Source organism: Puntigrus tetrazona, chromosome 25 (genome assembly GCF_018831695.1).
Source record: "Puntigrus tetrazona isolate hp1 chromosome 25, ASM1883169v1, whole genome shotgun sequence".
NCBI classification, from domain to species: Eukaryota; Metazoa; Chordata; class Actinopteri; order Cypriniformes; family Cyprinidae; genus Puntigrus; species Puntigrus tetrazona.
In genome coordinates this window covers 3,275,846-3,285,084 of record NC_056723.1, presented here as the reverse complement: position 1 = coordinate 3,285,084, position 9,239 = coordinate 3,275,846, and the positions used below count along the sequence as shown (strand labels likewise).

At 38.4% G+C, this 9,239-nt stretch overlaps 1 protein-coding gene across 3 annotated transcripts in view; it reads left to right on the top strand.

Moving 5' to 3' along the window:
* Positions 1-9,239, top strand: part of lingo1a (leucine rich repeat and Ig domain containing 1a) — a 72,721-nt gene that overhangs the window by 13,976 nt on the left and 49,506 nt on the right. The gene's annotated exons all lie outside the window — the stretch shown is intronic.

The window sequence follows — 9,239 nt, the reverse complement described above, 5'->3', positions numbered from 1 at the left end:
ACAAAGCTTTTTATTAAAAGCAACTCAATATAAAAATCACCCACATTTAGTGTCTTAATAAATATTTCTCTACTTTTATGCGCATGATCCATCAGAACGTTATTCTAAAGAAAAATAATGCTTTTCATAATGAAAATGTAATAACTTTCTCCACCTCTGAAATTACTTTTGCTAATAATATCGTAGTCTAATCATTAGATGGTAATCATTTCATGTTGCCTTTTAAAGAATTCAGCTCGGATTCTAATTAATATTAATTTATCATTAACGCAGAATCAGTGATCGTCCGATACGATACGTCAGCAGTCACAGATCGCACGCATCTCTCATAATGTCTCCCAGAAATTTAATTTCCTCTGTTTTCTTCCACATCCGAAAAGCTGCCGCTGGAAAGGAGCAACAGTTCATAAAAAACCCCCCGAAAAGCGCAAAACTTCAATTTCCTTCGATCTGCATCTGTCTCCGCTCGTCTCCGCGGCTCTGCTCTCCTGGTCTCGCCTGGGCGTGTGTGTGTGTGTGTGTGTGTGTGTGTGTGTGTGTGAGCGAGTGTTTGGCTCTGAAGGGCTGCTGGGATGTTGACGGCGCTCTTCAGGTTGACTCGGCGTTGCGTAAACAGAGATTAGTGACCATCCTGGCTCTTAATTAAAGTCAGAAAGCTGCCAGGGGACGCGCCGGCCCATCAAATATTAATCTAGACGGCTCCCGCGGCAGGCCGGCCCTCCGCTCGGGGGGTTCCGGCGGGTGTGTATCACCGCGATGTGCCGTCCAGAGGGATCGCCGAGTGTCATGGCAGATCAAATGATGCAATGGAAGTGAAGGGGGGGTGGAGCCGAGACGCCGGTAACATTCGAATGACGCGTGAATGTCTTTCTCTCGACGGCCCGTAATGAGCCTATGTTTCATTCTGAGGGATCGCGCCCACGTCTGACGGAGGTCTCAATGCCATCGGCTTCTCGCCTGTCTGTAGCGTCTCTGATCTATCGGGGCTACAAGAACGACTGTGGATTTAAGGTCTGCATGTCAACCCGGGCTCATAAAAATACGTCCCTCTGCCCCCCAATGAATGCTTCGCAGCAGTGTGACGAACGTCCACTGAGCGGAGCTAAAGGCAGGGTCAATACGCCAACCTCGGCGCGTTTTTATTACATTCATATAGGTACCTATTGCCGTGTTTTTATTACGTTCAATAACTGTCGCTAAAAGCCAACGCTCTAAAAGCCAATACGCCCTACGCCAAATCCAACCCTAAACCCACCCGTATAGTGTTAACAAACGCAAAACTGATTTAAAAGGCATTTGTTGGTGTTGTTTGAACTTTCTTTTAGACAGATTTGAACTGTTTTGTAGTTATACGTTATATTCATAACCGTCTCTCAAGTGCATCTCTGTAGCAGTGGTTCGGGGTTTGGGTTCAATGGGAAGGTTGTTTTAAGCTTTGCGGTTTAGAATTTGGTGTTAAAGTAATTCTGTTTCTGACTTAGTTTAGTGTTAAATGTTAATTGAGTTTTTAGGGTTTAGGCTGTGCTGTTGGAGATTAAAGTGAAATATTGCAGGTTTGGGATTTAGATTTAATATTCAGGGTGTAGGTTGTAGGATTTATCGCTTAGGTTTTACATTTTATTGATTAGATGCTTTTTTTTATCACGAACCATGTCTCGTGTGAGAACCAACCAACACAGTTTAAAGTTATGTGACAATTTAGTGATATCGCAATATTAATTTAGTTTTAAGGGTTTAAGGCTGTTAGGGTTTAGAGTTAAATATTAAGGGTTTAGTATTTAGTATTTAGATTTATTCTTAAGGTTGTAGGACTTTTAGTCATTAAGTATATGCTTTTATCCAAAGTGACAAATGAAGAAGAATCTCATACAAGAGCCAAAAATACTTCAGTGTTAGAATTCTATTTTAGGTTTTAGAGTTAAAGATTAAAGGTTTATTGTTAGATTGAGTTTTTGAGTTATAGGCTTTGGAGTTAAGTTTTAGAATTAGTTTATAGTCTTATAAGGATTTATATCGAAGATTTTAAAGTTTCGGTTTTAGGTTATTCTGGAGTTTAGAAATGAGGATTAAAGGTTTAAAATAAATAACCATGGGTTTAGCATTAGATTTCATCTTCAGGATTTAGGTTGTGCACTTTAAGAGTTTTTCAGGTGTAGGATGTAGATTTAGTGCTTAGGGTGTTTTGTAGTGTTCATTTGTAATTTTTTAAGTGACCTATTTGGTAAATATTTAATCATGTCATTTTTAATATTATATACTAAAGCAAATATTTAATGCATTTAAATTCATTGTAAATAATTATTTTATTACATTTGTTCCATATATATATATATATATATATATATATATATATATATGTGTGTGTGTGTGTGTGCTCGCGCATATATGGTGTGTTTTCATCGAAGGTATATTTAATTAAAGCCGTTATTTTTTTTCATCTTGTCTTCATCGTCTTTGAAAAAGCAAAAACCCTCTATTAATAAGAGCATTGGATGATATTAACACTATACTTTAAAGAATGAACAAACAATGACTTCATATTTGTCAACACTGTTCACATGTTTATATCATCTCTTTAGAGGATTTAACAGGTTTTCTTGCTCTCTCAGAGATGTTTGGGGCTTTCATTAATTATAACGCGCGAAGGTGAAGTTGAGGTGCCGGAAGCGCCATCAGCGAATGTTATCATTAGTGCTGTGATTGGTGGGATTGAACGAGCAGAGATGTGGGGCTGCTGCTGCTGCTGCTGTTGTTGTTGGTGCGATGTTTCTTTAAGAGGGGGCGTCGGAGCAGAAAGGGTAGGAGTAGATTTGTTAGCTTGGTGATTAATACCGAACCCGTCTGAATAGCAAAGCTCAGAGTGTGGGCACCACGTTTAATTGGCCTGTTTGAGGCACGACCTCACAGGAAAGAGTCGCAAGACTTATGTCTACAGGATACACGCATACACGCACTCATCCTATTTCCTTTCCTCCATCTCTGATGTCATTCAGCTGTTTGTGTATTATAGAGATAGGAAGCATTAACAATTTACGAGGATTGCTTTAGTGCGCCACGGTCTTGTGGCTCTCAAGGTTGTGGAATATGGCGATAATGATCTTGTTCTACATTGATCCGCTGCAGTCATCCCCGGGTTTATATTTTTTTCTGCATCCTGTTTGTCCAGCACATGAGCGTCAATAAAATTAGAGCGGATAGATCTGTTAAAGTGCATCCTTTTTTTGCAACGGTTTTACTCGTTACTCCTTCTATATGAGTGATCAGTTGTTTCTGACACACCCTGATGTTCTCTGCAGCTTCAGAAGAACCTTGCTTAGAACATTTTAGGAGTTCAGTTACATTTATTTAAAGTAATAGCACACCTAAAAAATAAAAAAACTCAAATTGTTGACCGAACCATTGACATCCATAGTATGGGTTAAAATGAATGGAGGTCAATGGCTACCGGCAACTGTTCTTTAAAATATCTTCTTTGTTGTTTAAGGAAGCAACTCGTACATATTTGAAACAACCTGAGGGTAAGTAAATGTTTACAGAATTTTGGTTCTAAATTCTGAGTGGCTACTAGGGTGTTAATGTTCCATTTGCTAAAGTGTTCCGAGTGGCTGCTGTACAGTTGCTAAGGTGTTCTGAGTGTCGCTAGGGTGCTGCTGTCCTGCTGCTGAAGCATTCTGAGTCATTAAGCGTACAGCTATACTGTATGGTTGCTAGGGGGGTTCTGGATGGTTGCCAGGGTGTTACTGTTCCATCATAAAGCGTATAAAGAGTCATTTTTAGTGTTCTACTACGTATATAGTTGCTAAGACGTGCTGGTTGGTTGCCAGGGTCTTACTTTTCTATTGATAAAGTATTGTGAGTGGATGTTGCTAAGGTGCTCAAACGGTTTTCTAGGCTGTTACTATTCCATTATCACATTATTGCGCCTATACTATATGTAGTTGCTACGGTGTTCGGACTGGTTTCCAGGGTGTCACTGTTCCATTGATAAAATGAGTGGATGTTGTTAGGATGCTCAAAGCGGTTGTTAGGCTATTACTATTCCATTACGCAGTTATTGTGTTGATATTGTACACAGTTGCTACAGTGTTACCAAGTCCAAAGAGTTTCCCGGATATCTAGGATAGTCTAAAATGTGTCCTGCCAGACAAAAATCGCAAGTTTTAATTCTTACTTTTAGTTATAGCGCACAACAAAGCTACACGATTTGAAGTATCCTTCATGTCTGAAACAAAAACAGGGCCAATTTTTATTTACCAATAATTTAATTCATTGAGAAATGCTCATATTTGACTTTCAAAGCCGAAGGAGACATTCAAGATCACTAAAAGAACAATCAAGAAACTCCGGCCTCCATTTGCGCTCCATTTAATGTCATCACCGACGAGGAGAAACAGTCGAGGTATTAAAGACCTCTCCGTCGGGATTAGTCTCGCCTATGGGCAGATTTGATCACAGTGGAATATGAATGAAAACAAGCTCATTTTCTCCACGTACACAATACATACATGCTTGTTTTGTCTCATTTCTTTCTCATCTCTCTCTCTGATCCACGGCGCCCTTTATGTGCAACGAGAGTTTAATTCCGATCCGAGCAGCGGATCAGTTAGTGATCCTAGAGCTGAGAGATATAAATTCATTTCCCATGTCCCCCCTCCTGTTCTCGCCTGGTTTCCACAGCAACAGCGGAGAGACGGAGGGCAGTCTATTGGCTGTAAAATCTCACGGTGCGCTAATGAAAACGCTTCAGGAAGTATACACAAAAACACGCACATGCCCATTGACAAAAAAAATCACTTTTACTATAGCTCTCGTGTCTTTACGATGGCAACACAATCACAGTCTTTGAATTACTTATGCACGGCTATGTAATCTATCTATGATACCCAAGTCGCATAACATCACCATCTGACGTTGTCATTGTGCTTTAAGTGAGGCACATCAAAGAAAACTGTCCTGAGATGAGACGAGGCGAGAGATTTGCTTCTTCTGATGGCGGGAAATGTTTCTCGGCTGTCTGTGAGATGTTTACCTGACAGCTGAGCTGTTTACAACACAAACAGAAGACATTTTAGACAGGAGACATTTTTTGCTTACATGCGTCTGCGGAGTCATATACTGGGAGCCGGTTTAAAATGGTGGCTTCCATGCGGAGAGAAACATGAAATATTGAGATAAATATAAACCTCTGGAGCGTAAATATCAGAGTGTAACACAACAGCGTGTCTACCTTCAAAACAATGAGCTATAAGGAATATAGAGTGATTTTTATGGGCTTCGCTGCCTGCCGGGTAAACATTCTGTCTCCTTAACGCATTCAGAACTCAATAACGGAATAAAAGAAGTACGTCGGCGACGGAAAATGATATTTTAACGCCAACAAATCAAAACTGACCCCGTTTACTTTCGCGACGTACGCTCGCTGTCGTCGCGCGAGACCCCATGGCGCGTGTTTTTCCCGAAGAAGAGAATCTTTATCTTTGTAATGTTTTTCATCAGAATGTAATAACTTGCTCATCCTCTGAAACAGATTTCCTTTTCGGATGGTGTCACAAATCCCTCTTGCTTTTCAGCCTTTCGCTTTCAATCACCTGACTTCATGCCGGCACGCAGCACTCTTTTTATGTATTATTCAGTCGTATCCCGATCGATAAAATCAAGATCTTCCCCCGACGTGTTTGTTTTTTGCCTTTAATTGAAAATCCTTTTTCATGCCAGATTATTGAAGCAAAATGGGTTTCCTTTATGTTGATGCTAAAGCGAGGTTTTGTGCTGCTCAGTGAAGATCCGAGCACATGCGAGAACAAGAAGAGATGAATTATTAAATCACATTTCTGTAGATGTGATACTGATTTGTAATAATAATATTTACATTAAAATGAAAATAATGAAAATTCGGACCCAATCTTTTCCAATTTTGATTAGATCAACAATAAAAGTAAATTCGTCAGCCTTAATCAGCACAGCAGTATATTTCGAGGTTTAATTGAACTTCTAACAATTTTATTAAATTTCATTAATAATTTTATTAATAATAATGTGTGGTTAAATTCATTTTTGTTGATATTTTCAGAAAATTAAACTGTATGTATTCCTAATTGATTAGAGTTTGTCTATTGAAATAGGCAGTTTTTGTAATAACTGTATTAAAATATGATCAATTAACGATGATTAAGTCCACTTTTTGTTGATTTATGACTATTTCCAAAGGAATTATAATTGCACTGGATATATTTAAGTCTAATTCTGTAAAAGTGATATCATTCGAATCGGGTGAGAAATTATTAAAATACAATTACGTTAAGTATGATATGCATTTTTGTTAAGTTCTGTATATATTGATTCTGTTTAAAGTCTAATCCTGTTGAAATTTGTTTATAATAATAGAATTTGAATTCTAATTACATTTAAACTTGACTAATTATATTTAAAGCCTACTTTTGTTATAAATAAGTCCAATCATAAGGTTCAAGTCAGTTTGTTCAGTTCTGTTTTGTAATAATTATAACTGTGCATGTGTATGTGTATGTATATATATATATATATATATATATATATATATATATATATATGATTGATCATATTTTAAAGTATAAAGTAGTTCTTTAAAGCTTTAGTTTCATTAAAATTGAACCGTGATCAATTACAATTTTTCACAAAAAGTCAATTTTTATTTTAATTATAGATTAGATTTAGAAAGTTTGATCAATTAAGTGCAATCAAGTCAATTTCTGTACGCTTATACTTGATTATATTTCACGCGTAATTCTGTTTAAGTAGGTTTTAATCATCATCAATGAAGCGTTTTCTGAGAATCCGAATACTTATTGATTATATTGCCTAATGCTGTTGAAATGTATAGGGATCGTAATCGTTTAATTAAATATGATCAATCCAAGTACCGTAAGGTCTGCTTCTGTTGGTTTTATGATAATTCAGTGCAGAACCGAGGCGGTTTGCTGAGCGTGAAGCAGCCTGCACAGATGATTTCTTCAGACGGTCCTGACAGCATTAGAGAGCAGAGCAGCGCAGCAGAAAAATCAATAGCAGCCTGGATAATTGATGCTCAGAGTGTGTATGAAGGTCAAACACGACTGCTGACTTCATGATGCGCAGATTACACTCCGCTGTCTGATATACTGGGATTTGCTGATCAGAATAAACAAAAACTCCTGCGCATTTCAAGAGAGCAGACACGTGTACAGGACACGTACTCTGATAGTCTTCATAAAGCGGCGTTCTGATCTATTAGTACAACTGACCTTGGTTCGTGAAGTCTATTTTTGGATATCAGGCTTATGGAAATGACCAGGATCTGTGGCGTTTGGTCCTGAGAGCTTTCCACAGCCCGGGGGCTCGATTTAGATCCGCCCACCACATTTAGAGGCCAGAAAATGAATGATGGATGTGATTATTTTACACAAACGCACTTGATACATACTTGACCTCCGCTGGGTCAACTGGGACAAATCATTTCGAGGGCAAAAATGAAATTTAGTCCATAACTAGAGCACTGTTGTAAGAAATCCGCTGCTAATTTCCATTGTAGCAAAAGGAGAAAACGCTGCTCCGTTGACGAACAGGTTCTGTTTGCTGTAATTAAGGAAGATAATGTTCCATCAGGGGAATTCATTACCGATAACATCTTGTTCAGTGTTATTGATGCTCAAAAGGCTAAAATAAATTCGACTATTTATCCCAGCAGTGCTTAAAAATGACAAGCCACCACATTTCCATAATAATGCGTTGGAGATATTTTATGTTGCGTTATGATATTTCTTATGTGAGAGGCAGCCGTTTAGTCATCCGTGAGCACGACAGACAAAAAACAGACCAACATCTAGTTGTTTTGAGGCAGATAGCGAGACGCCACCTGAACGTTGTTGTTTGTTCAATCCACTCAATGGTTTGTGCTGCGGGTTGGCAATTCCATTGATTTTCATGTTTATTGAGTGCCTGAGGTGACAGAATGAGTTAAAACAAATGAGCTGAGAACTGTGTTGTTATTTACTTACCCTCATGTTGTTACAAACCCCTGCGCTGTTCGTGTTTCCACCAAACAAATTTTGGAGAATACGTACAGAGGAGAAACGCCGCAAAGCGCTATATATATGAATCGAAGCCTTCTGAAGTCGTATGATAGATTTGTGTAATTCATTCACGCATCGCTGAAGCAATAAGCGAATCAATAAGTCAGTGAGTTGAACTCGAGAAGATTTGAGTTCAGTCAACCGACGAGTGAGCCGCTGAGTCGGTGAGTTGAACTCGAGATCAGGTTATTGTGATTCAATCAAAAAAATTGTAAACTATTGAGTCAGTAAATGAAACTCAGGAGCCAGTTACTTGGATTAAGTCGATCAATAAGTGAATCTTGGAATCAGTGAGTTGAATTTAACAACCGATTAGATTGATTCTGTCAACCAGTGAGTGAATAATTGAGTCAATCAGTTGAATTTAAGAACTGATTACTTTGATTTAGTGGACCATTTAGCAAATTCTTGAGCTAGTAAGTAGAACTTAAGAACTGATTAGTTTGATTCATTCATCCAGTGAGTGAATCACCGAGTCAATAAGTTGAGTCAAGAACTGACTACTCTGATTCAGATAAATAATGAGTGAATCACTGAATCAGCAAATTGAATGCAAGAACCGATTCGTGATTCACATGCATTTCTGAATCAAATGATTTATTTAAAAGATCTGAATCAGAAGAGGAGTTCTTTCACCAATCATGCTACTTTTCTCACAAAGAGACATTTTTTCATGAATCACAGCTTAGATGATCGTATTACTTCAGAAGTCTTGAGATGTATTCAGTCCTTTTAAAATAAATGTAATCTTTTGTAGTGATGATAAAAGTCGCATAAATTGGTGTTGAAACAATTTAGTTGTCAAAGAGTGCCGAGGATTCTCCTTCGTGTTTCATCTTGCAGGTTTGGAACGGGATTTTGGTACACATGAATTTGTTTGTAATAAGCAGAATTACTCGGCAGAGGATCTAAATGTGCTTTCGCCTCTCTTGTGTGTGTTTGGAGCTGCTGCTTGTGTCTTTCTGGATGTTAAGAGCAGAGCGGGGTGTTCAGCATCGCGGCTTGTGATGAATGGATGTTCTGATTTGACGCAGACTCTGCAATCGCTTTCCTGCTGCGGTAGTGTTGAAAGCCGCTGTGTTCTGAAGGACATTCAGGTGAAAAAAGAACATTTCCCAGCTGTTCTCTCGGCTCTTCGGCCCTTCATTTGTC